This window comes from Oryctolagus cuniculus, chromosome 12, assembly GCF_051225735.1.
Source record: "Oryctolagus cuniculus isolate XC-2025 breed Fujian yellow rabbit chromosome 12, ASM5122573v1, whole genome shotgun sequence".
Classification (NCBI taxonomy): Eukaryota; Metazoa; Chordata; class Mammalia; order Lagomorpha; family Leporidae; genus Oryctolagus; species Oryctolagus cuniculus.
The window spans coordinates 67,149,777-67,177,126 of NC_142878.1; the positions used below are offsets into that span (position 1 = coordinate 67,149,777).

At 40.4% G+C, this 27,350-nt stretch overlaps 1 protein-coding gene and 1 long non-coding RNA gene across 6 annotated transcripts in view; both read right to left on the reverse strand.

Annotated features, from left to right (window-relative positions):
* Nucleotides 1-27,350, reverse strand: part of FRMD5 (FERM domain containing 5) — a 383,107-nt gene that overhangs the window by 227,091 nt on the left and 128,666 nt on the right. The window lies entirely within an intron of this gene.
* LOC149123091 (uncharacterized) lies at nt 19,927-22,201 on the reverse strand. The gene is made up of 3 exons (XR_016218547.1): nt 22,120-22,201; nt 21,828-21,862; nt 19,927-20,313 (listed from the first exon to the last, which is right to left on the reverse strand). It is a non-coding gene; the product is annotated as an uncharacterized LOC149123091 (long non-coding RNA).

A 27,350-nucleotide genomic window follows, 5' to 3' on the forward strand; every position in this document is an offset into this window, starting at 1 on the left:
GCATGGAGACACTGCCTACTTAGGAGAGGGAGAAGGAATGAAGTCCGGTACCTGGCCTGGTGAACCAGTACTGGGAAAAGCCCCATAGCCTCTGACCCCGGGACAGTTCCCACAGACTAAACCTCTGGAACCACTTTAGCCAGGCAGCCAAGCGACTGTCTCTCTCTCTCTCTCCCAATCTCAGGCAGCACAGTGCAGAGGAAGACTCCACCCACTGGAGAATGGGTCCAGAAAGCAAGCACAGGTCTACATGTTACAGTGCACAGAAATGCATGATAGCTATATAAGGAATGGAACCAAGCACAAAGTATCTTCCATTCCATATCTTGAGATCAACCCTGAACAAAGCGGAATTTCACTGATTAGGAAGAGTTAAGTGGGAGGCCTTTGACAAGCTCCCATATACACCATATACATCTGATGCATTTACCACTGGAAAACCTTGTGGTCCTTAAAGGCCCTGAGTGCAGTATGAGGAACTGCTGGGTTACCACAGGGTACCTGATGCCCACAGCCAAGCACACAGCTCATCAGCTGCCAACAACCTCACCTAAAGAGCTGAATCTTGGCCGGCGCCGCGGCTCACTAGGCTAATCCTCCACCTGCGGCGCCGGCACCCCAGGTTCTAGTCCCAGTTGGGGTGCTGGATTCTGTCCCAGTTGCTCCTCTTCCAGTCCAGCTCTCTGCTGTGACCCCGGAAGACAGTGGAGGATGGCCCAAGTGCTTGGGCCCCACACCCACATGGGTGACCAGGCTCCTGGCTTTGGATCGGCACAGCACGCTGGCCGTGGTGGCCATTTGGGAGGTGAGCCAACGGAAGGAAGACCTTTCTCTCTGTCTCTCTCTCTCTAACTCTGCCTGTCAAAAACACACACACACACACACACAAGGAGCTGAATCTCAACTTGTGTCACAATCCCACAACACTTGAAGCCTGGGCCACTGAGACACTACAGACATCACCATTGTTGATTATGACTAAAGAAGATATACAGATATTACTCTACTGCAGGCATTTTTTTTTTTTTTTTTGACAGGCAGAGTGGATAGTGAGAGAGAGACACAGAGAGAAAGGTCTTCCTTTGCCGTTGGTTCATCCTCCAATGGCTGCCACGGCTGGTGCGCTGCGGCTAGCGCACCGCGCTGATCGGATGGCAGGAGCCAGGTGCTTCTCCTGGTCTCCCATGGGGTGCAGGGCCCAAGTACTTGGGCCATCCTCCACTGCACTCCCTGGACACAGAAAAGAGCTGGCCTGGAAGAGGGGCAACCAGGACAGAATCCGGCATCCCGACCGGGACTAGAACCCTGTGTGCCGGCACCGCAAGGTGGAAGATTAGCCTATTGAGCCACGGCACCGGCCGAAAAAGGAGACATTTCAACTGATACCACAGAAATACAAAGAATCATTGGGGCTAATACAAATATATTTTAACAAACTAGAAAACCTAAAAGCAATTCACAAATTTTGGACATATTTAATCAAACAAAAAAGAAACAGGGGAGACGGCACTGCGGCACAGTGTATAAAGCTTCCACCTGCAGTGCTGGCATCCCAAATAGGTGCTGGTTCTAATCCCACCTGCTTCACTTCTGATCCAGCTCTCTGCTATGGCCTGGGAAAGCAGTAGAAGATGGCCCAAGTCCTTGGGCCCCTTCACCCATTTAGGAGACACAGAAGCAGCTCCTGGCTCCTGGCTTCAGATCAGCACAGCTCCGGTTGATGGGGCCAATTGGGGATGATCGATCTCTCTCTCTCTCTCTTTCTCTCTCTCTCTCTGCCTCTCCTTCTCTGTGTAACTCTTTCAAACAAATAAATAAATCTTAAAAAAAAAAAAAAAAAAACTGTACCAGGAAGACCCAGGCAACTAGTAACAAGTACTGAGACTGGATCCATAATAAAAAGTCTCCCAACAAGAAAAGTCCAGAACCAGATGAATTCATTAAATGGTACATGGAAAACTATATACCCATATGTAAAACAAACCAGACCTCTAATTCTCACCATATACAGAAATTAACTCAAAATAGATCAAAGACTTACATATAAGACCTGAAACTTCGAAGCTTCTACAACAAAATATAGAAGAAATGCTTTGGGGCATTGGTCCAGGCAAGGACTTTTTGGATATGACCCTAAAAATATAGGCAACAGAAGCAAAAATTGACATATTGGATTATATCAAACTAAAAAGGCTTTATATAGCAAAGGAAATCATTAACAGAGTGAAAAGACACCTATAAAATACAAGAAAATATTTGCAAACTGCTTACCAAATAAGGGATTAATTTTCCAATTTAAAAATGAGTGAATGGGGGCCGGCACTGTGGTGCAGCGTTAAAGCCCTAGCTGCAGCCCTAGCATCCTATGTGGGTGCTGGTTTGAGTCCGAGGTGCCCCGCTTCCAATCCAGCTCTCTGCTAGTGCACCTGAGAAAGCAGTGGAGGATGGCCCTACTCCTAGGGCCCCTGCACCCACATGAGAGATCAGAAGACACTCCTAGCTCCTGACTTTGGATCAGCCCAGCTCTGGTCGTTGCAGCCATTTGGGGAGCGACCTAATGGATGGAAGATTTGTTCTCCATCTCTACCTTTCTCTGTAACTCTTTCAAATAATTAAATCTTTTAAAAAAATAAAAAGAATGAATGACCTAACAGACATTTCTCAAAAGAAGAAAAACAAGTGTCTATGAAATATATGCAAAAATGTTCACCATCCCAAATCATCAGGAAATTACAAATCAAAAGCACAATTAGATACCACCTTACCCCAGTTAGAAAAACTGTTTTTGCAAAAGACAAAAAATAACAAATGCTGGCTGGCAAGAATGCAGAGAAGCAGAACTATCATATACTGTTGGTGGGAATGTAAATTAGCATGGGCATTATGAAAAACAGTACGGAGGTTCCTCTATAAATTAGAAATAGAACTACCATCTGATTAAGCAATCCCAATACTGGGTATATATCCAAAGGAATTAAAATTGGTATGTTAAAGAGACATCTGCACTAATGTGTTCATTGCAGCACTATTCTCACTAGCCAAAATACAAAATCAATCTACGTGTTCATCAGTGATTGAATAAAGTAAGATATACACAACGGAGCATTGTTCAGTCATAAAGAATGAAATTTTGGGGCTGGCGCTGTGGCGCAGTGGGTTAACGCCCTGGCCTGAAGCGCCGGCATTCCATACGGACGCCGGTTCAAGGCCCGGCTGCTCCACTTTCTGTCCAGCTCTCTGCTATGGCCCAGGGAAAGCAGAAGATGGCCCAAGTCCTTGGGCCCCTGCATCCATGTGGGGGACCGGGAAGAAGCTCCTGATTCCTGGCTTCGGATCAGCACAGCTCTAGCCTTTGCGGCTGTCTGGGGAGTGAACCATTGGAAGGAAGACTCTCTCTTTCTGCTTCTCCTCTGTGTAACTCTGACTTTCAAATAAATAAATAAATCTTTTTTTAAAAAATGAAATTTTGTCATCTGCAGCAATATAGATGGAACTGGGTACATTATGTTAAGTGAAATTAAGTCAGGTATAGAGACAACACGACTTATTCTTACATATACATGTAAGTTAAAGTTGATTTCAAAAAGTTAGAGAATAGAATAGTGATCACCAGAGCCTAAGAACAGCGTGAGGGAGACAGGGACAGAGAGAGGATGGTTAACGGGTTCAGGAGTATTATAGCTGGAGAGCAGGAATAACTTCTAATATTCTATAGCACAGTAGGGTAACTATGGTAGACAGTAGATTGTAGAGTTCCAAATAGCTAATAGGGAGGATTTTGAATGGTCCTGTCACAAAGCAATGATATATACTAAGGTGATACATATGCCCATTACCCTGATCTGATCATAATAAACTATATACATATATTGAAATGTCCCCTCTTAAATTGAATTATACCCCCATAAATATGTAAATTACAAGTACAGTATGTCGATTAAAAAATTTTAGGAGGCAGTACTGTGGAGTAGTGAGTAAAGCCGCCACCTGCAGTACTAGCATCCCATGTGGGTGCCAGTTCAAGTCCTGGCTGCTCCACTTCCAATCCAGCTCCCTGCTAATGTGCCTAGGAAAACAGTGAATGGCCCAAGCCCTTGGGCCCCTGAACCCACACAGGAGACCAGGAAGAAGCTCCTGGCTCCTGGCTTTGGATGGGCACAGCTCCACCCCTTGTGGCTGTTTGGGGAAGTGAACCAACACATGGAAGATCTCTTTTTGCCTCTGCCTCTCAAATACATCTTTTCATAATAATCTTAAAAATTTTTTAGATAAATGTAATCATTTGAATCCAATGTTGTATATATGAATAGACTTAAAGGAAATGAGTACTTTGCCAAAAACAATGTAATATAAATAGCCTTATCAACGAGTATAGATGATGGTTTATTTTGAAAAATGTGTTCAGTTACCCACTGACTTGGTTATCCATATTTTGTCATCCTTGGCTTATAGATCTCCCTAAGGAAAATGTTCTAGAAGAGTGAGCCAAAGAAACATTTTCTGGGGAAAATACCATAGCAAAAGCGTTCTGATTTCAGGCATGATGTTTTCCTATAGACCATCATTACCTATCACGGTTTAATGTTCATGTAAGTCAAAGAAACTGCCCAACATTTAAAAGACACAAAACAATTCTTTTCCTTTCTTCTCATGAACTATGGGGTACTACTCTGGGATACAAAATATTAGAGTAGCTTTAAGTCTTACTTGCTTTTCAGAAAAAAAATGAGAGAAATGAGCACTTTCTTTTGGTAAAAATTTGTTTATTTATTTGAAAGAGTTGCAGAGAAAGAGAATGAGAGACAGAGAGAGAGAAAGAAGAGAGATCTTCCATCTGCTGGTTTACTCCCCAAATGACTACAACAACTGGGGCTGGGCCAGGCTGAAGTCAGGAGCTTCTTTGGGGTCTCCCATGTGGATGCAGGGGCCCAAAGATTCAGGCCATCCTCTGCTGCCTTCCCAGGCACATTAGCAGAGAACTAGACTAGAAGTGGGGCAGCTGGGACTCGAATAGTTACCCATATGGGATGCCGGTGCTACAGATTAACCCACTGAGCCACAGTACCAGCCCCCTAAAATATTCTTAAGTACATGAAGGAAAAGTTCAGCTACATTAATGATGAAAAACATACATAAAAACTTCAAGAGATTATAAAAAGAAACTACAAGAGCCTATTTCTGGTATAATTAATGGCAAATTTTAGAAAGGCAATAACATACTTGGGCCAAGTTTTTTATTGCCATTTTGGCAAAATGTGTCAAAAATTTACAATGCTAATAACCTCTGACTGATTATACTTATGGACATTAATTTTAGAGAAAAAATCAAACACACAAAAATATTCATAAATACAAATATTTTAGTAGAAAAATCTTTTTCTTTTTTATAATGAACCAGTGGATGATAATTCACTCTCACGCACTTGCTCTCTACAAGTCAAAATTTTAAAATTTTATCAAGAAACTGGCACTGTGGCATAGTAGGTAAAGCTGCTGCCTGCCTTGTCAGCATCCCATACAGGTGCCAGTTCGTGCCCTGGCTACTCCACTTCCAACCCAGCTCCCTTCTAATGAGCCTTGGAAAGCAGCGGAAGATGGCCCAAGTCCTTGGACCCCTGTACCCATGTGGGAAACTCAAAAAAAAGCTCCTGGCTTCTAGCTTCAGATTGGCTCAGCTTTGGCCATTGCAGCCATTTAGGGAGTGAACCAGCGGATGAAAGACTTTCTCTCTCTCTCCCTCCTCCCCCCTCTCTAACTCTTTCAAATAAATAAATCAGCAGATAGAAGATTTCTCTCTCTCTCCCCCCCCCCAACTCTTTCAAATAAAATATCTTTTAAAAATTATCAATGAAAATGCCACAAAGGATTTATAAATATTTCAAAGATCACAAGTAAAAGTATATAACCATCCTAAAAATTTCATAGATTCTCAAGTGGTCTGGAATAACCAAAACAATCCTAAGAACAACAAAGTTGAAATCTCACACTTTCTGATTACAAAGCTTATTATAAAGCTACAATTATCAAAACAGTGTGGTAATGACATAAGGACAGACATATAAATCAAAATAATAGGACAGGGGTGGGGGGAAACTTCATATACAGGGTCAACTGATTTTCAATAAGGGTGACGAGACTATTTTTTTTAAAAAAGATCAATTTATTTATTTGGCACAGTGAGCAACAAGCACTCTTTGACAGCCTTCCAGACAAATCAGCAGGAAGTACAGTATCTGTGAATGGAACCATCGCTCCAATATGGGATGCCAGCCCATGACAAGACCACTTAATGGTGCTGGGATATCTATGTGCAGAAGAATCAATCTGGACCCTTATGTTACATTATATACAAAAATTAATTCAAAATGGATCAATTATTTAAGCATAAGGGCTACAACTACAAAACTCATAGAAGAAAATACAGAAAGAAAGCTTCATGACATTTGATTTGGAAATGATTTCTTGGATACGATACCAAAAGTACAGGAAACAGAAGCAAAAACTAACAAATTGGATATCTTTTTTTAAAAAAGATTTATTTATTTATTTGGAAGACAGAGTTACAGAGCGGCAGAGGCAGAGAGAAAGAGAGAGAATCTTCCATCCGCTGGTTCACACCCTAAATGATTTTAATGGCCGGAGCTAGGCCAATCCGAAGCCAGGAGTCAGGAGCTTACTCTGGGTCTCCCACGTGTGTACAGGGGCCCACGGACTTGAACCATCTTCCACTGTTTTCCCAGTCCATAGCAGAGAGCTGGATCAGAAGTGGAGCAGCCAAGTCTCAAAGAGGCACCCATATGGAATGCTGGCACTACAGGCAGCAGCTTTACCCACTTTGCCAAGCACCAGCTCTATAAATTGGATTTCACCAAAATTAACGTTTGTGCATCAAAGACACTATGAACAGAATGAAAGGCAATATGGAATGAGAGAAAATACTTGCAAACCATATATCTCATAAGTGACTGACACCCAGAATATATAAAGAGCTACTACATTTTAACTGCAAACACAAAACAACCCAAACAAAAAATGGGCAAAGGGGTAGGCGCTGCAGGGCAGTGGGTTAAGCCACAGCTTACAATGCTAGCATTCCACATTGGAGTTGTGGTTTAAAGCCAGGCTTCTCCACTTCTGATCCAGCTTCCTGTTAATGTGCCTAGGAAGGAAGCAGATGATGGCCGAGGTACATGGGCTCCTGCCACCCATGCAGGAGACTAGAATGAAGTTTCTGCCTCCTGGCTTCAGAATGGCCCAGTCCTGGCTTTTAAGGCCAGTTGGGGAGTGAACAGCAGATGAAAGAACTCTGTCTCTCCACCTTTCAAATAAATAATTATTTTTTTAAATTGACAAAGGACTTGAAAAGACATTTCTTTAAGAAGATAAACAGTTGGGGCAGCACTGTGGTATAACAGGCTAGGCCTCTGCGTGCGGTGCCAGCTCATGTTCTGGTTTCTCCTCTTCTGATCCAGCTCTCTGCTAATGGCCTGGGAAAGCAGCGGAGGATAGCCCAAGTGTTTGGGTCCCTGTACCCAAGTTAGAGACCCAGAAGCAGCTCCTGGTTTTGGATGAGCTCAGCTCCTGCCATTGTGGCAATCTGAGGAGTAATCATATAGATGGAAGACTTTTTCTCTGTCTCTTCCTCTCTCTAACTCTGCCCCTCAAACACATTTTTTTTAAATCAGTCAATAAACATTAAATAAAAGACATTCAACATTACTAATCATCAGAGAAATGCAAATCAAAACAATGAGGTACCACTTCACACCCATTTGGATGGCCATTATACAAATATATATAACAAATGTAAATGTGTATATAACAAATGTTGGCCATATATATGTAACAAATGATGTGGAGAAATTGGAGTCCTTATGAATTGCTGGTGGGAATGTAAATTGGTGCAGACACATGGAAAATCATATGGTGATTCCTCAAAATATTAAGCATAAGTTACCATATCATCCGGAAATTCCACTTCCAGATATGCACTGAAAAGAACTCAATGCTGAGGACTGGAACATATTTGTATAACCATGTTTATGTCAGTAATGTTCACGAATGCCAAATAGTGGAAATAACCCAAGTGTCCATTGATGTATAAACAGATAAAAAACTCTGACATATACATACAATGGAATATTAGCCTTAAGAAGGAAGGAAATTCTAACACATACTTCACCATAGATGAATGCAGGCAATCTTATGCTAGTTGAAATTAGACCCAAAAGGACAAGTACTATATGATTCCACTTAGATGAGGTACCTGGAGTAAATTCATACAGACAGAAAACAGAATAGGTAACTATTCTTCAATGGACACAGAGTTTTGGTTTAGCAAAGTGAAAAAGTTCTAAGGATGGATGGACATGATGTTAACACAGCAATGCCATTGAATTATGTATCTAAAAATGGTTAAAATGCTAAATTTAATATGCAACTAAAAATTTTTAAAAGACACAGAACATGTTTTTTATTAACAAAACTGTCTTGATTTCCAAATCCAGTTTTTAAATGAATACACGTATCTTTGTTTACTTTTTATCTTTCAAAATCTGATAGTACTGTATTTAATAGACGTTGTCCTCTTCACAAAGAGTTTGTATATAGATATGGGTTTGAGTGTGTGTATGTAATAAATGTAGTTACTTGTGTACAAAGAATTCCTACAAGACCTAAATTCTACAGTACTGCCCAAATAAATAATAGCTCTGAAGAAACACTTCAGTTGTTCTGTATATGTCTGAGTTCTTTACATATGAAGTAATCAGAAACTGAAGATTTACATTTCTTTCTCTGTTTATAAGTTGATGGGAAAAGTCCAACTGGTAGGTTGATTATACAGACCTGGGGCTCAAAGAAGATATGAGACTAGAAATCAACATTGACGGGTCTTCTGATAGAGGAGTATTACTTTGTACCACTGCCTGGCATGCTTACTTAAGTACTTAACTCACTCTCCATAGTAGATGTTAAGCTCTTAAAGGGCAATGGAATGCCTTACTCAGTGATTTGTTCCATGCAGCATTAGCATAGCCCTTATGAAGAACAGGTGTTTGATTAATACATTGGAGAGGGTGGTGGTAATTGAACAGAATCTGAGCCCTAAACAGAGAATCTTCAAGCCTTTCTCAATCTGGTCTACCTAGATTTGAAATTTGTAGATTTCCTCTAAATCCTAGCTAATCATTTTGGCTTACTCGCAAGTGGAAGATCCAAGGTTTGAGCTAGACCATAATGCCTATATTTCAGACTCCACTTTATGAATTGCATCCAACAAACAGCACAAGCCAGAATTTTTTTAATTTTATTTTTTATTTTTGTTCATTCAGCTCCAGACTCTCCTTGTTAAACCTATCCCCCTGAGACTCCTGGCACAGAGTTTTACAGCCAAAAATAAGGCAGGAGGTCAAAAAGTGCTCCCTATACAGGGAAGATATTCCCTCTCCTGCTTTTGGGAACACTTCAAATAACCCTTCTTTAGTTTGCCTGCTTTGCCTCATTTCTAAAATATTTCATTACACTCATAGCCCTTCCCTTGATGCCCTAGTTAATTAAGTTTACATAATTTCTTACTGATTAGTTTTGAACAGCTTGCTCTGGATTTTCTCTCCTTTAATTTTCAGTTTTTACTGAATGTTTAAAATCTTCAGCTATGAACTTGGGAAAGCCTGTGTATTATCACAAAGTTCACTGCTGTACACAAAGAAAAGCAGACCCGCACTGTGATACTTGAAGAGATCTGGGATGACCTATTCCAGGAAACAAGGAGACTGCTAAATGGAGTCCAGCAACAAGCCAGTAAAAATAAACACCAAGAAGGTATATTTTTTCACACATAAAACTGAACCACAGTCCCTTCCTTTCCTTACAATATATTTCATATTTATTGTAAGATCTGATGTGATTTTTATGTGTTTACAAACTCAGAGTACTATTCAGAAGAATTATTAGCATGTATTTTAAAATGATTGTCCAGACTGATTTATATTCCCTTCAAATAAAATTTGTCTGCTTTGGGGCCACAAATGAATAGCTTACAAGGCAAGTTAAACCACATTTGTTTTGGCCATCTTTGTGGCTGATGTGAATTGCCACACAACCATCCAAAGATTCTAATAATGGAAATAGTAAAAACTAACAGGTCAGCTGTGCCACAATCTGGTCCATCTGCTGCATACAGACAGCCTCAGAGGAAAATTAGGAAGGAGAGTGAACCCAAAATGTCAACATCAATATCCTAAAGTCTTTCATGATCCAAGAAATGATGATAGGCTTTGAAATTATCCTGAAACCTGTTTTTCCCATGAATTCTTTCATTTTCTTGATACTCCTGGGGAGAGTATAATATTTTTTTCTAAAAACAGTCATTAAGATTTTTCAAAATTTATACAATTTTTTTTCTTGCTCATGCCTCTATAAAACAAAGCCAATGGCCTCTTTCCTCCCCTAGTTCACATGGGAACTAACAAAGGAAAAGAAAATTTCAAGGTTGCAACAAATCTCCTTCAAATATACTCTATCCCTTAATCAACAGTAAGTCTCCAAGGGTCAGCACTGTAACACAGTAGGTTAAGCAGCTGCTTGGGAGCGTGGGTTCAAGTTCTGGCAACCCTGCTTGAGATCTGGCTCCAAGCAAACACTCCTGAGAAGCAGGGGATGATGACTCAAGTACCGGAGTTCCTGCCACCCATGGAACTCAGGTACTTGAGGACTTGATCCAGATGGAGTTCCTGGCTCCTGGCTTCAGCCTGGCCCAGTCAAGGCTATTGCAGTGATTTTGGGAATGAGACAGCATACGGAAGACTGATCAACTGTTCTCTCTCAAATAAATATATTTAACAATTTTTTTTTTAAGTTTCCAATAGCAAAACCAAACAAAAGTATTCTAAGAAGTATTCTCAGGTGACTTTTCTGGTGGTGAGATACACTTCACCCATAAACAGAACTACACTGGGCAGCTAAGATTCTTGTTATATGACATTCAAATCTCTCTGGAAGGAGCAAATGTTTTATCTTTGGTGACTTTGTCCATTGCTGACAGCCAAATGTGTTGCTTTGTACAAAATCTCATTCTCAAGTTCTTTTAACGCTGTTGAAGACTACCTTGGTTTCATATGCTAAGAAACCAGGAGACAAGTTTCTTTAAAATTTGGTTTTTTAAAAAAATCAGTTTTCACATATCATTGAAAAATTTTTTTACCCAGACATACATAATCACTTCCTAAAAGCATAGCTGAAGGTCATATTATACAGTGATAAGATGTCAAGCAAAGGAATACATACATTTCAATTTGCAAGCTCACAAATAAGTGTCAGTACCTAAAGGAAAAAAATTCATAGGTTTGGAAAGATATGGAACTCTGGCTAATTGGCTAATTCACAAGGATAGCTTCTCCTTGGAACAAGCATAATTCCCATTATGATAAGCACTTTGCAGGTGTACTGAAGGAAGAAGAGATAAAGTATGGCAATTAAGTTAGTGTTTCCCCAAGTGAATTCTGACTCCAACAATGGTAGCAAAGGCGTGTGATGCAATTATGAAACTAAATTTCACAGGATTTTGTGGCTGGAGATACTCTCTAAGTGACTCACTGAAAGGGCTCATAATCCATGACAGGCTTCTCAAACACTTTAAATGACAGAATAAAATATCCTTCTTCTACCTTTAGGCCCCAGTGGACCATATACAAATATCAAAGGATATTTCATGTAATAAAAAACAGTGAGAAGAGGACTGGAAATATGCAAAATACCCTATTCTCTACAGTATGCTATGAGGAAGATTAAGACATGCAATCTCAGAGAAAAGCAGAAGTAAATTAAGATGCTTGTCATTACACCCAAACACATTCATTTTAAGCAAGAAAATTTATTTGATTCACTCGTTAAAATATTTAAGACAATGATCAAGATTAGATGTTTTTCTCACGTTATTAATTGTTATAATATTTTAATGCCATGTGCTTATTAGATTTAGAGGACAGAACTGCTGCCCATCCCCATCTGTCAAAATTATATCCCACCTGAACACATCAACGGACCTACTGAGTTCTCACTACTGGCTGATAAGCTCCTAGCCTACCTTACTGAGCCCAAAATTCTTTCCCCCAATGTTTCTATTGCATTGTTCTTGAATGTTCTTACTTAGAAGTTTTTAATGCTTGCTGTTTATTCCATTTATTATTTGTGTTAAACATTCAAGACGCTGAGATAAAGGTGAACCTAGAAAACTAGATCCTTGGAATCAAACTATGAAAATAACAGAACATTCAAAAACAATGAGAAAAAAACAGACACAGAACACAGTTTTAAACTGTCTATTGTATCAAATCAATGGTTCACTCAGTTCAACACCTTCTGATAGCGGCACCAGGTTAAGTACTATGGTAAACCTTGTCATTCACACTCTTATCTTGTCCTCAAAAGGTTATTTTTTCTCTGAATTATTAAAATGAGTAATTCTTTTACTTTTTAAAATAATCTGGATTCTAGTCCCAACTCTGCAACTTCCTGACTGTTTGACATTGGACAATGTGAATAACATCTATACCTTTTTCTTCTTTTGAAGATTCATGTATTTGAAAAGTGCAGTTAGAGAAAGAGACAGCGTGAGAGGGAGAGACAGCGTGAAAGAGTGAGAGTGAGAGTGAAGAGTGAAGAATTAGAGTGAGAGAGACCCCTTCCATCTGTTGGTTCACTCCCTAAATGGTCACAACAGTCAGGGCTGGGCCAGGCTGAAGCCAGGGGACAGGAGTTTCACCTGGGTCTCTTGTGTAGGTGGCAGAGGTCCAATGACTTGGGCTATCTCCTGCTTCTTTTCCCAAGCCATTTGCAAGGAGTTGGATTGGAAGTGGAGCAGCGAGGACATGAACTGATGCCCATATAGGGTGTCAGCATCTCAGGTAGTGGCCTTACCCACTAAGCCACAAGGCTCACCTGAATCTCTTCATGTCCCCTTTCATACAATGCAATGGCAGAGACAAAAGGATCAATGAGGTCCTTCACTGTTCTAAAATTTTATGATTTGACCACCAATTTTCAAGAAGACATTAATCTACTCTTACTTTATTACACACCCACACATACATAGCCTGTTTTGCAGGATGTAGTTAACTTCTACCTTTGTTTTCTATAGACTTCAAAGAATCAATTTCTTATGGCAGAAAGGAACCTCAGAAATTATCTAAAACAACCCAAAAGAGGCCTAAATTCACCATTATAGAATTCTCCACTGGCAGTCATCTTGCTCATGTTTAGGCATTATTAATGATGGAGAATGTTATGAACTTCCGAGGCAGCCCAATTCATTTTCAATTGATGTAAATTGTCAGAAATCCCATTATGAATATGAACACTGATACAGTTCATATAAAAGTGTTGACATAAATCCATCTCCTTGTGTCTCCCTAGTTCTCTTCTCTAGGCTAACACGGTATAGACCTAAACCTTTTTCTACATGATTCACATGACAGATCTTTTAACACTAGAAGAAGCTACCGCATTCCCGTAAGCTTTCTCTCTTCTCCAGGTTACTTATCCTTTAGCCTTTATTCAAGTGAATTATACACTTTATATGGGTGAATTGTATGGTACATGTTGTACTGCAAATTTCTTTTAAAAATGAACTATAGAAATGTAAGACATTATGGCTCTAGCAAAAAATTAACTGCAACTCTAATACTTCCCTTTGTTATAAAACTCAGAGACCATCATTCCCATGAAGAATTACATTTATAATTCTGCTAAAAGATTATGACTACAATACACAATCTGGACATGGAGCATTTGTAAACCACATCTAAGATCAGGACACACAGATGCTTGTGTTTGAGTACCAAAGAATTTATTGATGGAAACTTAATATGGCCACAGGGAAATATTCTCATACATACAAATTTCATCTAGCAGCTGGCATTTACATGGATTCTTATTTAACAACTACAGCAATTAGTTTATTGTGAATTTCAAAAGGTGAGTAGGTATTCCAAATAAACATTGTGGCTTGGAGAATATTCATTAAACAGGACTATAACCTATATTATATGCTGCAGAACCTAGGAAAATAAAGATGAATCGAATCCAATTCTAGTCCTAGAAGAACACAGTTTGAGAGGCAAAGGGGAAAGAAAGAAATATAAAAAGGACTTTTTATTCCCAGCAATAGTGTGGATCAGATAACCTAAGAAGCCTTTCCCAATAAAACTTAAAAAATTCAGAATAAAATAACAGCAAACATCTTTTTAAATATATGGCTAAGGGGTTGTTGGTATGGCACAAAAGGTTAAACTGCTGCTTGCAATGTCAACATCCCATACTGAGTGCTGGTTCACATTCCAGGTACTCTGCTTCTAATACAGCTCTTGGCTAATATGTCCGGAAGATAGAGGAAAATGGCCCAAGTACTTGGGCCCCTGCTATCAATATGGGAGACCTGGATGGAATTTCTGGCTCCTAGCTTTAGTTCTACCCAGACCTGGCCATTGCGGCTATCTGGAGTGAAAAAACATAAGGAAGATCTCTCTTTGTGTGTCTAATCTCTCTGTATATCATTCTGCCTTTTGAAAAAAATCAATGTATCTCTTTTTATAAATGGCCTAGCTAAATTTTCATGAAAATAAGGGAAATCCTCAGAGGTTCAAGTAGAAAAATTAAGTATAAAACAGAAGAGTAAGCAAACGATCTAAAACTATAACCTTACGTGTGGTGGAGGTGTACACACTGGTCTTGATAAGGTACCAAACAGGACAGGAGAAAGCCAAAGAAGGGCATCTCAAATCAAGATAACAAGTTTGGACTTTATCTTCTAGGCACTGAATGTTAAAGATGTAAAATAGAAAAGCAGCATGATTAGGTTTGTATTTTAGAAAAATTATTCTGATAGCAGTATGGCTAATAGATTTGAGGTAAATCCAGGAAGGCAGTTAGACTATTAATAATAGCTAACAATTATTGAGCCCTATTGTGTCCCCATAATACTAAGAGCTTATATATATTAATTCAATTACTGCAACAAGCCTACATAGACATTATCCCCTATTTTATCAGTAATTTGATACTGCAACTCAGATTCAACAATGCACAAGTCATATAGTTAGCAGCTGGTAGGTAAGACTTATGAAGAGTCTGATGATTCAGCTGAAAGCTTCATTGAAAAGGGGGGTTGCATTCAGGATATTTTGGAAGGTAGAACTGAGGTCTGTTGATAAATTAACTTTAAGAATGACAGAAAAGAAGGTGCTTAATTGTAACTTGAGTAATAATATGTTTGTATTACACATTATATAAGGGATTTTGGAGATCTTCAATAAAGTAAACATTGAATTTCCATCTGCAATTCTACTCCTAAATACTCAAAAGAATTCAAAACAGGTGTTCAAATACTTGTGAATGTTCATAGCAGTTCTACTTACAATAGCCAAAATCTGTAAACAACATAAATGCCCATTAGCACAAAGATGGATAAATAAAATGTAGTATATTCATAGAATGGAACATTAGGTTATAAAAGGGAATAAAACACTAAAATATGATAGAACATGGGTAAACCTTGAAAAAAATTACGCTAAATGAAAGATGCCAGACTCAAAAGCCTACATTTTGTATGACTGCTATATGAAATATCCAGACTGAGCAAGTCCACAGAAATGGAAAGCAGATTAGCAGTTAACAGAGGCTAAAGAGAAAACCAGGAGTTATGCATAAAGGGTTTTCTTTCAGGATGAAGAAAAAAGGTTCTGGAACTAAATTTTGGTGATGGTTATACAAAACCGTGAATATACTTAATACCATTTAATTCTTCACTTTTAAATGGTTTATTTTATGTATTTGTTTTACCCTGTTTAACAGGAACATACTATTAATAGAGTATTCCCTGGGGCTGGATCTGTGGCACAGCAGGTTAAGCCTCTGCGTGCAGCACCAGCATCCCAAATGGGTGCTGGTTCGTGTCCGGCTGCTTCTCTTCCAAGTCACCTCTCTGCTTGTGGCCTGGGAAAGCAATGTAAGATGGCCCAAGTTCTTGAGCCCCTGCAACAATGTCAGAGAAACTTGGAACCGGATCAGTCCAGCTCAGGCCATTGCGGCCATTTGGGAAGTAAACCAGTGGATGGAAGACCTCTCTCTGTCTGTCTCTTCCTCTGTCTGTAACCTTGCCTCGCAAATACATACATAAAGTATTTTTAAAAAATAGAGCATTTCCATGGAGATATTTAAAAGGTTAAACTGATGGGGTAAGGGAGAACCATGAGTCTATCATTAAAAATCAATATTATATCTGTTATGAAACATTTGTTTCATAAAAAAAGATAGGAGCCTTAAAGAAGCACTGCATTGGAGAAGATTTCCATTCATTTTCAAAATCATCAATTATCTTGATAACATAAGGAGCAACACATGACAACAATGGCAAGAATTAAAAAGAAATAAAGAGCTAGTCCCTGTCCTTACAGGTTCTGAAATCAGGTTAAGAAGTAGCACTCACAGAAAACCTAACACTATAACAATTAAATCAGATCAACATTTAAGAGGAATGCAGTCAGTATATGCTATGAATTTATAGAGGAAAGCATTCAAGTGTCGCTCCCCCTCTTCATGGAGGAACGACACTAAACCCTGCCTAGGCTTCTTATCCCAGTCACGGCACCATTATGTCGCTCCCCCTCTTCGTGGAGGAGCAACACTAGACCCTGCGCTGTTCTTTTGTCTGCTCGGCCCTTCCCGGGTTGGCTGCTGGTTCTTCCCGGGTTGGCTACCGTCCCTTCCACCTCCGTGGAAGGGCGGTTCCCCCTAGCCACTTTCCCCACTTCTGCGGGGGAGCGGCACACCGCCGGCCGGCTCTCTCAGAGGCTGCACAGGTGTTCCTTCAGATAGATGTTCCTAGTGCATGCCGTCTCTCTCCTCCTTTATAGTCCTCTTCCACCAATCCCAACTCTGCTACCCACACGCCGAGTACGCTGCTCTCCTCCAATCAGGAGCAGGTCCTACAGTTTATTGGTTGAACTGGAGGCAGCTGTGTAGAAGCTGTTTCCTCCTCTCCCAGCGCCATATTGTGGGAGAGCAGATGCATAGAATAAGTCTTAATTCCAGTAACTTAGTCTAGTCCGAGTTGCTCCCAGTTGCTCCCCACATTCAAGGAAGACTCCTTTTAAATAAACCATTATGGGACAACCTACTGCAGGGCAGGGATGTGGAGCCATACTGAACTTGGACTCGATGACACAGTACTTGTCTGACCCGGTGCAAGTTACTTTTCCTCAATTACCTCATATGAAATGTGAGAATAATAGAACTCACCCCAAAACTGTTGTGGAGATTAAATGAGTTAATACATATTTTAAACACTTGAATAGAACCTGGAACATAGAGAACACTCCATAAATATTATCATCAGCAGCATCTCAGAGTTTGAAGGAAAAGTTATAATATTCAGGAATAAAATCTGGTGTCTGGGCCAGCAATTTTCAACTTGTTTGGATATACAAAGAAAATAAAAATTGAAAGCCCAATATTTATACTGAGCTGAATTATCATCATGTTAACTGAAGTGATTCCTGTATGGTGAGCCGAACATCTGAGAATCCTGTTCTGAACATTACCTAGCACTTACTTGGAGTCATTCAATATTCAACATTTGGTGAATATCTGTTATGTACTAGTTTTTATGCTAGGATACAAATTTTCAAAGACCTAGGTCCAATTCCCCAAAAAAACTACATTCTACTTGAGGAGACAGGAAAATTTCCACAACGAGAACAGTGGCTGATCAGGCCTATGGCTTAAGAAAACTGTCTCTCTCCCCTCAACTTTATCTCAAAAAGCACAAGACCTCCAACGTATGACCCCTCGGAAGTGTGCATTCCCATGCCTACTCCCTTTCCTCCTTCACTCCCCTTGAACGAAAAGTGTGATTTAGTGATATACTGACTGCTTCTCGGTCTTTTGGCTAAGATCAAGTGTGAATTCTACTGAAACTTGCCTATTCAGAAAGAGAGGTCAGAGGCAGACAATGGTGAGGCCTACAGTTTGAAAATTTGTAGCATAAATGAATGTTAGACACACCAGGTATAACTTTACATTCCATTTATGAGCTGGAAGGCCATAAACAAGTTAATTTATCTCTTGCATTCACAGAATGCTCACCTGTAAAATTACTCAGATGATATAAATAAGAGTGCTACTCTTTTTTAGATACCCAATGTGTTACCAACTTAGATTTTATATTTTGATAGATTTTATGTTTTGATTTACAACTGTATTTCAGCATTTACAATACTAAGCCACAACAGCCAGCTCAAGACACTTTTGTAATCAAAGGTCAAATACTGTAGAAGCTTTCTCTGAATTACCAAAAAGATGAATTACTGCAATTTTCTTCTGAAGATGAGTATGCTTAAATTAAATCTCATTGTATTCATTTCCAAAGAAACTGTTATATTTAATCACTCACCTTCCATGTTTTCAATTTTTTTAAGAAGACTTCTATGAATCTATGACTATTAAATTCTTTCCACTGCTAAAGACTGCAAGTATGCAACATGAGAAAATGGGCAACTTGAGACTGCCTAACACAACCAGCTTGGGGACCTTGCACAAAGAGCACTGTAGCTATGGAAACACTTGGCAATGGAGTTACAACATAAATCAAAGAGCCTGTTCCATTATTCCAGTAGAAAGCGTTTGAGATCAATTTATAGCAACTGTAAGCTATTAATAATTGTATTCTATTTAATTTGTCAAACATGATTTTCTCTCTCAATGAGATCTTTAGGAAATCCTCAAGTGTCTGTCTTCAGGAAAAGAAAAAGATAAATTAAATCTACTTATATGGTATGATGTACTAGACTGGTGGTTTTTAATCCATTTATGAAACAAACACTATGAAGTCAGGCAGCTGGCATATGTTTGTAATATAGGTTATTATATTATATGGCCTGTTTCTTCATTAAGGATTATAAACTCTAAAAGAGTAGAAAACAAAACTTACAAATCTTCTTATCCCCAGTGCCTAGCACAGTGCCCATGATACAATCTTTTAAAAAAAATTTATTTGAAAGGTGGAGTTAGAGAGGCAGAGAGAGAGAGAGATCTTCCATCTACTGGCTCACTCCCCAGATGGCCACAACAGCTAGAGTTGGGCCGATCCAAAGCCAGGAGCCAGGCACTACTTCCGGGTCTCCCACGAGGGTGCAGGGGCCAAGGACTTGGGCTACTTCCGCTGCTTTCCCAGGTGCATTAGCAGGGAGCTGGACCACGATATCCTTTATGAAAGCTTTCTGGATTAATTTACCTTGTGTTTCTATGCCCAAGAGAATTTGCAAGAAGATAAATCATAGCACATTAATATGAACAAGATATTGTTGATATTGTTGGGGGGGGCAGTTAGTGACTGAAAGAGTCTTACAGTGCTAAGTTCCAGAAGGACTCACACAACCAACACTTCACCAACATGGTGATTCCTTCCATGAAAATACTCACTTTTTTCTGCAAACTGCTTTTAATGAAAGAAAACTCTAGGCCCGTGCTAATCCATATCTTAATTGCCTTTTGTCTTTGGAAATTTTTTTAAAGATTTATTTATTTAAAAGGCAGAGAGAGAGAGAGAGAGAGAGAGAGAGAGAGAGAGAGATAGGTCTTCTATCCGCTGGTTTACTTCCCAAATGGCCGCAACAGCCAGAGCTGCACTGATTAGAAGCCAGGAGCATCTTCTGGGTCTCCCAATAGAGTGTAGATGCCCAAGGACTTAGGCAATCTTCTACTGCTTTCCCAGGCCATAGCAGAGAGCTGGATCGGAAGTGGAGCAGCTGGAACTTGAACCAGTGCCCATATGGATGCCAGCACTACAGATCGAGGCTTTAACCCACTGTGCCAGCCCCTGGAAATGTTTTTAAATGAAGATTTTTTTTTTAATTGTGTGCTGCTTGAGGCTGTACTCTCCTCTCTGCCTGCTTCCTCTCAGTCAAGAGAAAGGAAAAATGCAAGAAGTGCCAACACCATAGAACACAGGAAGCCTCACTGTTGTGATGTCACAGGATGGAAGGGAAGCAGACCTTGAAGTTTTTTTTTTTTTTTTTTAAGATTCATTTGTTTATTTGAATGTCAGAGTTACAGAGAGAGAGGAAAGGCAGAGAGAGAGAGAGAGAGAGAGAGAGAGAGGTCTTCCATCCGATGGTTCACTCCCCAATTGGCCACAACGGCCAGAGCTGTGTTGATCCGAAGCCAGGAGCCAGGAGCTTCTTCCGGGTCTTCCAAATGGGTGCAGGGACCCAAGCAATTGGGCCATCTTCTACTGCTTTCCCAGGTCACACCAGAGAGCTGGATCGGAAGAGGAACAGCCAGGACTAGAACCAGCACCCATATAAGATGCCAGTGCTTCAGACCAGGGCGTTAACCCGCTGAGCCACAGCACCGGCCCCAAAGTGTTCCTTTTTAAGAACTCACTTCTGATCAATTAGTTTTCATGTTCCCAACTTTTAACTTAAAAAACAATAGGAACTCTTTCATAGTTTTCACTCACAAAACAGTAATTATAATTTCATTTGGTCTTCAGTTACTTTTGGAAATTTAGCTACTTAATTGAAAGGGTCCCTTTCTTTTCCTGTGTCTGGTCCTTCAGATTCTACCTCCACTATGTTGTGCAAGTTAGCCTCCATCTTTCCTAGCTCAGAAGTTTACCTAATTCTCACCAAGCTTCTGTAGTCTCCTCCAAACTGATCCTGCAGCTCTCAGTCTTCTCCTTGTCTCATTCTATATGGTGCTGCTAGATGAGCAATGCTAGATTAGCATTGTTAAGATACAATTCTGATCATTCACAGTGTCAGGTATACATTTGTTAGGCACATGTTCTCCATGCCAGACACAGTGCTAGACTCTAAAGACACACAGGCTTTGTTTACTTCATGGAGCTTAAGTTCTAATGACCTATTTCCTCTGTGCAAAATGTGATAATGGCTCCCCATTCCCAATGGAATTAAGAGCAACTTCCTCAATCTGCTCATCTGTGGACATTAACTAATTGACCATCTCTAGATTAACTTCCTACTGCACCTTTGTCCTCCTGTTCTAGTGAAATGGGTTTTACATACCTTCAGTTTTGCTACATGTGTGCCTCCATTTATGCTTACTTTTGTACCTAGGATTCTCTTTTTTCTCCACCTCAAACTCTAGAATCTCAACCTGTATTTTAAGGTGTACCTCAAGTGAATGTCCTTCATAAAGTCTCTCTCTTTTTTTTTAAGATCTATTTTATTTATTTGAAAGACAGAGAGGTAAAGACAGAGAGCGGTCTTCCACTCCCTAGATGGCCACAACAGCCAGAGCTGTGCCGATCCAAAGTCAGGAGCCAGGAGCTTCTTCCGGGTCTCCCACATAGGCTCTCCCACGTGGACACAGGGGCCCAAGGACTTGGGCCATCCTCTACTGCTTTCCCAGGCCACAGCAGAGAGCTGGATCAGAAGAGGAGCAGCCGGGACTAGAACCGGCGCCCATATGGGATGCCGGTGCTTCAGGCCAGGGCTTTAACCCACTGAGCCACAGCACCGGCCCCCCTTCATAAAGACTTTTGCTCACTCCATATCCTAATGCTTTCTCTCACTATATGGAAAATCTTTCTGGAATTTTTATTTTACTTTGCATTATATTAATTGTGAATTTTTGTATCTCCTGTCTTGCTTCCTTTTTATTACTTAGAAGAGTTAGCACTAAAACTTGTAGGTAGGGAGTACAAAGCCTAGATCTCATTTTAGGGAAGTACACATTTTCTAAATTCTCTTCCTTTTCCTTCTCTGGAGTCAAGAGAAGGGAAGGGCATGTAGAAACAAGGGACTTACTGGTGAGTTCTTCTAAACAGTCATTTAATCTGAAACTTGAACACAAATAGGGGTTAGTCAGGTGAAGAAGGGTAGGAACAACTAAATCTATCAGCTTATACAAAAACACAGAAGAGAAGCAATACTTTGTGAACAAAACACTGCAACCATGTTCATATCTAAATAGAGGAATAAAAGCCAGCCCCTGTGAAAAATCACAATATGTATCACAGTACCTTTCTCAAGGACCACACCTCATCATTCCATTCCCTACCTCCAGATACATAACAGACTCTGGCAGCCTTGCACTTACCAAGAGCCCAGCGATGCACACTGACTCAAGCCAGGCCAGTCAGACTCCGATTCTGAAAGTTTCGAATTGAAACCATGAGAACAGTCAAGGAAATGTTTTCATGAGTTACTCAGAAACTGCATGGTGGCTATTTTTCTACTAAGCTGACTGTGGAATAGAGAAATCTGCTCTGTTTACAGACAAGAAAGAAACAGCTGTGCAAACAAAAGCAGAGGAAGAAGGAACACGAACACCTCCCCTTACCCAGTCTGTGCAGGCTTCTGGTTGTTCCCTAGTTCTACTCTCTTCCTGAGGCTATGCTCCTGTTCCTGAGTCTAGCAACCTCAATAATCCTTCTTCTAAGGCTAGGTCAAGTGCCTTTCAGATACCTAAAACCAGCCAGTCCTGAGATAAAAAACATTCACTGAACCATAGAATCGCCACTTACCAAGTCCTAAAACCCATCCAGTGTTTATCAAGCTCCTTCCATGCACAAATTATCCCCATTAGTGTACAGAAATCTAAGAGTTTTATTTTCCATTTTATTCAATATTGTCTTTTGATGGTAGCATAAATTAATTTAGGCCAACCATATTTAAAAGTTTACATCTATAATGTAAATCAAAAGCCTAGGAATCTTGTTTGATTTTGTAGCTAATATTCACTGTGCTTGCTGATATATGTACATCAAAACTCTGAAAGATGCTATAGAAGATAAGAGGGCACTGAGTTCAGAGAAGCCATCTTTTCAATCAGACTAAGTTCACCCAACAAAATACAACTGAATTTATTAAAAGTTCTAGGAGGCACAGGCATTTTGCCTAGTGGTTAAGACACCCACAGGCCCAGCACTGTAGTGTAGCAGGTTAAGCTGCTACCTGCAGTGCAGATATTCCCTATCAGAGCGCTGGCTGCTCCATTTCTGATCCACCTCCCTGCTAATGCTCCTGGGAAAGCAATGGATAATGGCCCAAGTACTTGGGCCCCCTACCATTCCTGTGGAAGACCCAGATAGTATTCTGGGCCCTTGGTTTTGGTCTGACCTGGCCCCAGGCATTACAGCTAATCAAGATCCCCCTACCCCCATCACTCTGCCTTTCAAATAAATAAAAAATAAAATCTAAAAAAAAAAAAAAAGATACCCATATCTCATGTTAGATTTGGATGCCTGGCTCCAGACCCTGCCTGTAATTTCTTATCAATAAAGATCCTGGAAGGCTGTGTTTATTTTTGCCACCCACATGGGATACCTGGATTAAGTTCCCAGCTCCCAGCTTCAGCTCAGCCCAGCCCAGCCTCAGCTGGTTCAGGAATATGGGAAGTGTTCCCCACTCTGTCTCTCAAATAAATCAATAGAGAATAGCTTTAGAAAAATTCATTGAGAAACACATTGAAATGCCCTCTTCATAAAGCATAAATGGAATTATTATATCCATAGATACAACATTACCATGATCCAGTAATTCATTGTAATTATTCACTGGACTCCTAGGGGAGCCAACCAATGGACTCCCACCCAAGAAAACAAATACAGTCTAGCAGAATATGTTCCAGAATTTCCCAGGCATGAGACTTACCAGGAGCACTTAAAATTATACAGATTCCAGGAGCCTACCACACACTTACTGAATTCAAATCTCTAAAAGAAAGGCCTAAATACTGGGGCCAGCACTGTGGCATAGTGGGTAAAGCTGCTACCTGCAGTGACTGGCATCCCACATGGGTGCCAATTCAAGTCCTGGCTGCTCCTCCTCCTATCCAGCTCTCTGCTATGGCCTGAGAAGGCAGTGGAAAATGGCCCAAGTCCTTGGGCCCCTGCACTGACGTGGGAGACCCAGAAGAGGCTCCTGGCTCCTAGCTTTGGATAGGCCCAGTTCCACCCATTGCTGCCACTTGGGGAGTGAACCAGCAGATGGAAGACCTCTCTCTCTCTGCCTCTCCCTCTCTGTGACTCTGCCTTTCAGGTAGGTAGGTAGGTAGGTAGGTAGAGCTTTTAAAAAAAAGAAAAAAAGGCCTAGGGCTTACAAGCATCTCCAGGGAATTCACAGTGTATACTCATCATGACTTTGAGAATGATTCCTGAGTTTCACAACAAAAAGGGAGCCCCTTCCAGATGCTGGTGAAAGGGTAAAATATACCTCTTCTCTCTGGCTCACATTCTCTGACCTTCATTAAATTTTCTGGTTCTTCTTAAAAGATAGCCCCTGCAGGAATGCTCCCCAGCTTTTCAATCACCCACCAACCTTGTTGTACCCTCCCAGCAAGGCCAAATGAAAATCTAATAAAGGAACTGTCCCATTCTTGCCTCAGCCCTTCCAACTATATGCATGGCATACTCAAAGGCATCCTTGAAATGGGTAGAGCCTGTCCTTGATAGCCTACCTCAATCCAAACCAGACTCCAAGAAAGCTAGCCTACAAGCCACCTAGAAGTATGAGCATAATCTCGTGTACCATTCCAACTCAGGGTGTTCTGTATAATCACAAAGTCAGCACTTTTGCTGTATGAACAGTTTAAGACCACTGAAGTATTATAAGCCTACCCACTTGACAACCTGAATTAAATTCCCCAGATTACTAAAGGATCCATCAGTAATGTTTCTCTTTGAAATAAATTTTATAGAAGGGAATCTGAAAGAGGGCAGTCCTTGGACAGTCCATTTCATGAAGTATGAACATGTTCTTAAGGTCACTGTGTAGATAGTCCCCACTGTGCATTCCAGCTATCAAACAAGTGCACTACTCACTGGGAAGCACCAGAAACAAGCAGTGAGAGAAGGGATGCTGGTGAGTGACCCTTGTCACATTCCATGCTTATCATGCTCCTGATAACAAAGTGGACAGCCTGCTTTGCAAAGTACAGAAAGTGTAACGGTGAACAAAGAGGCAAAAGTAGAGAATTAATGCTCAGAAAAATTCATCCATAGATTTACTGATAACAGTAAATCAAATGATGTAATGAGCAAAACTATAAAGCTATCATTTTAGTTCATAGGGCATGCATAGTTTTTTTCTCCCCAAAAAAAGCTGTGAGGGAACAACAAGTTCAAGAAACTTATTTTATTCCCTGAAATAAACTAAATGATACTTTTGGTGGCTACTCCACTTTGCCAAGGTTAAGTGAGAATAAAATACATCAAAGGGGAGAAAAGGAATAGCTGCCCTCACCCAGCAGGAAGTACACGTTAGAAAAAATTTCTGAAGTGTCTTTAGCAAAGCCTCACTTTCCCTCTGCAACCATGTTCTTGGGAGACTTCAGGTAATTGGTCTTGGCCTTAAGGCCTGTGTGGGTCAGACCTGAACCCCTAAAATGGCATGCCAAGCAAAGTGTTCAGTACAGCAGACATGAAGAGGGGCACCCAGCAAGCTGACACCTACAGTAAGCTTGGAAGAAGCAGAAAGTGCTGCCTGAGCAGACCACAAGGAGGCTCTCTGAAAAAAGTAATGAAGCCCGGGGAAGGCTCTGCCTTCAGCGCTATATAGAGCTAATATGTAAGAGTGTACACACACACAAGCAGGAACCGTCTATGTCCTAGAAATGCAGACTAGGAACTTGTTTACTGTGTGCAAACTCATTCTTTGGCCAGAAGGACTGCTACTGTGTGCCCAGTTGGGTACACGGACAAATTATGTTTACTCAACTTCAGAGAAACTATGCCAAAATATTCCTCCCAAACAACTGATTTCAACTTGTTCATGTTTTCCTCCAGCACCAGTCTGACAAACTGTTTTATACATGCATTTGACTTTTCAAAATGTACATGCAATCATGGAAAATTCTGTGAGTCTTGTGCTCCAGGAGCTACAGAATGGCTTTGGAATGACTTGTGGACTTCATCCTGACATAAAATGTCATCTTATTAAAGTACAGGAAAAGGACTGCAGCGGCATGGACCTGGCCTGACCCTGTGGCATGTGCATCAGCAGGAACCAGATGCCTGAAGCAGCCAGAAAAGAAATGCCACATTCCCAAAAGTTCAGAATGGAAAAATAAATAAATAAAAATAAATAAATAATAAATAAAGAGTCCAAGTTTCAGTTGCCTAAGTGACTCTCTTGCCTCCTCACTGAACAAAAAGCAGATTCTCCACACAGAGAAACACAAGCAGCAAAGTCATATAGCAGTTAACTTCTGCCAGAGCCTTGGGTCTCGCTTCACAGAGTTGGACAAGCATGAACCTCAACTACAAATCTATCATTTTCTCATCAATAGTCACTTGACACTTCTCATGCGTGCTAAAGAGACCCTGTCATTGGCTGGCACCGCGGCTCAACAGGCTAATCCTCCACCTAGCAGCGCCGGCACACCAGGTTCTAGTCCCGGTCAGGGTGCTGGATTCTTTCCTGGTTGCCCCTCTTCCAGGCCAGCTCTCTGCTGTGGCCCGGGAAGGCAGTGGAGGATGGCCCAAGTACTTGGGCCCTGCACCCCACGGGAGTCCAGGAGAAGCACCTGGTTCCTGCCTTTGGATCAGCGCAGTGCGCCGGCCGCAGCGCACCAGCTGTGGTGGCCATTGGAGGATGAACCAACAGCAAAAGGAAGACCTTTCTCTCTGTCTCTCTCACTATCCACTCTGCCTGTCAAAAAAAAAAAAAAAAAAAAAAAAAAGAGAGAGAGACCCTGTCACAATTATGACTTTAAAAAGACCTTCCACTTTACTGCCTACATTTTCTACATCTACTTAATTCCTTTAAACATCATTGTTAGAATTATTAGACATATGTATTAAGCAAACAGTCACTTTTTCCCAATATTATACAAACTTCATGCAAATCAAATTTTTATATAAAAATCTTTTAAGTTTCTAAAATCAACTACTTATTAATTATAGTAAAGATACTTGCTTTGAGAATTAAGAGTACTGAACTGCTCTCCACCTCCTAGACATATCTATCAAGTAGAGCCGAACAGTAATCAAATATCAAACACATGATGTTACCCTTCAGGTTTCAAGATGAGAGAGAATATTATCGGAATCAGTCTACATTGCATGTGGTTTCTGTGTGTAAGTCAATCACCTTCACATATAAACACACATCCCCACATCCCAATATGTTATGGCTGTAGTAAGTTCTAGGAAGTTCAGAGCCATTTTAATGATCAAAAGAGGTAGAAAAACTAGTGTGCTCAAGACCAGCAAAATAAATAGCCACAACTCCCTATGATAATGAACCTCAGATTTTAATATGTAAATAGATCAACTAAAGAGTCTCATTAAAATACAGATTCTGATTTGGTAGATCTAGCCTGGCATT